The sequence below is a fragment of the Sprattus sprattus genome, assembly GCF_963457725.1.
Source record: "Sprattus sprattus genome assembly, chromosome: 9".
In the NCBI taxonomy this organism is placed as follows: Eukaryota; Metazoa; Chordata; class Actinopteri; order Clupeiformes; family Clupeidae; genus Sprattus; species Sprattus sprattus.
In genome coordinates, this window is record NC_137928.1 from 13255698 (window position 1) to 13258197 (window position 2500).

The following is a 2500-nucleotide window of genomic DNA, read 5'->3' on the forward strand; positions in this document are numbered from 1 at the left end:
CACACACACAGAGACAGACACACACACACACACACACAGAGACAGACACACACACACACACACACACACACACACACACACACACAGAGACAGACACACACACACACACACACACACAGAGACAGACACCCACACACACACACACACACACACACACACGCTGCCTGCATGTAATCAGTAGGATGAATTCCAACTCATGCTCTCCCTGTGCTGGCACAAAACCTTATTTGTGTAATGATGAGAACAAAGAGCCAGAGTGTGCACACTGGCGTGCACGTGTGTGTGTGTGTGAGTGTGAGTGTGTGTGTGTGTGCCTGTGTCTGTGTTTGTGTGTGTGTGTGTGTGTGTGTGTGTGTGTGTGTGTGTGTGTGTGTGTGTGTGTGTGTGTGAGTGTGTGAGTTTGTGAGTGTGTGAGTGTGTGAGTGTTTGAGTGCTGTCTGTGTGTGTGTGTACTTGTTTCTGAATGTGGCTGCAGGGTTTTGATCATAGGTGAGTGCATTTTATGCTGCTTTAACTGGGTGCATGACAAGGCTGTGTTGTGACAGTGTAAAAGAGCAAGGGTGTCTCTCTCGCTCTCTCTCTTTGTCTGTGTGTATGTGTGTGTGTGTGTGTGTGGGGGGGGGGGTCTAAAAAAGGGTGTTTAGATGTGTGTATGTGTGTCTGTGTGTTTGTGTGGGGGGTAAAAGGGTGTTTAGATGTGTGTATGTGTGCATCTAATACCGGGCTGAAAGCCATGTAAATACTTTGGTCTTTTTGACTGTCAGCTATTTTCTGCCCCTGAAAGGCAGCTGTGGGCATAATGTTGCTAATGCTGGAGATCTACTAACACACATACACACACACACACACACACACACACACACACACACACAGCTGTAGGCTTGATGTTGCTAAAGCTGGAGACCCACACACACACACACACACACACACACACACACACACACACACACACACACACACACAGCTGTGGGCATGATGCTGCTTATGTTGGAGCTCTCCTCACCCACATACACAGATACACACACACACAGCTGTGGGCATTATTTAGCTAACATAGGAGCTGTACTAACACTCATCCACACACACGCACACGCACACACACACACACACACACACACACACACACACACACACACACACACACACACACACAAACACACACACACACACACACTGTGGGCATAATGCTGGAGCTCAGTGATAGGGTCTGCCCTGCTGCAGTGAGGAAGCCCTTTGCCATGGAGCCTTTATCAAATACCATACAGAGGGATTTACTGGGGCTCTGTCTGTCTGTCTGTCTGTCTGTCTGTCTGTCTGTCTGTCTGTCTGTCTGTCTGTCTGTCTGTCTGTCTGTCTCTCTCCCTCTTTCTCTGGCTCATAGACTCCTCTGATTTGTATTTTCTTTCCCCAATCCATTTATGTGCTGTTGTGACACATGTGTGGATAATCACATATATGTATGATATATGTATGAGTACACACACACATACACGTACACATGCAAAAACACAAACTCTCTCTCTCTCTCTCTCTCTCTCTCTCTCTCTCTGCTCTATGCTTTATGTGTCTCTGGCACAATGAAGCAAGCCTGTCAAAGCCTGGAAGTGGCTTGCAGCCACTTGACCCCTAAATGTTCTCCAAACTTACCTGCTCATCTGTCACTGTTCATTCTGACAGCTCTTCCTTTTCCTCACCTCAGTTGTGTTTCACATTATTGCATCCCCCCTCCTCACTTTCACATTATTGAGTTCCTCTTCCATGGAGGAGACTACATCCCTCTAGTGGGACAAACTCCCTTCAATGCACCATATGTGTAATCATACAAGCTAAAGTCCTATGGCCACTCATGGGTTAAACCTCTACAGTCAGAGTACCAACACTACCACACACACACACACACACACACACACACACACACACACACGAACATGGACACAGGCACAACCATGGACACACACACACACACACAAAGGCACACACACACACACACACACACACACACACACACACACACTCACACACACACACACAGACACACATACGCAAACACAGACACATGCGCGCACCAAACACACACACACAAGCAAACACAGACACACACGCACGCACACACACATCTACATAGAGAGTCAGGGGGTGTGTAGACAGAAACACACAAAGTGAAATGGAGTGTGAAAAGTGACAGTTCTTCTTGTTTGTGTGTTTCGCAGAGCCTGAGAGCCTGGTTAAAAAGTTACAAAGGGGAGGAAGGGAGAGAGGGATGAAGGGAGAGAGGGATGAAGGGAGAGAGGGGGCTGCACAGAGATGGGCAAGAGTGTCTGGCAGAGCGGAGCGGAGCGGAGTGGAACACGGCGTCTCTCACACTCCCCTCCGCCTCTCCCTCGCTCTCACGGTCCACCCACTGCCATATGCTCATGAAAAGCGGACAAACACACACACACACATATAAAGACTCACACACACACACACACACACACACACACACACACACACACACACA

At 48.3% G+C, this 2500-nt stretch overlaps 1 protein-coding gene across 1 annotated transcript in view; it reads right to left on the reverse strand.

The window, feature by feature from the left end:
• Positions 1-2500, reverse strand: part of dync2h1 (dynein cytoplasmic 2 heavy chain 1) — a gene marked incomplete at its 5' end in the record, with an annotated part of 168631 nt that overhangs the window by 18312 nt on the left and 147819 nt on the right.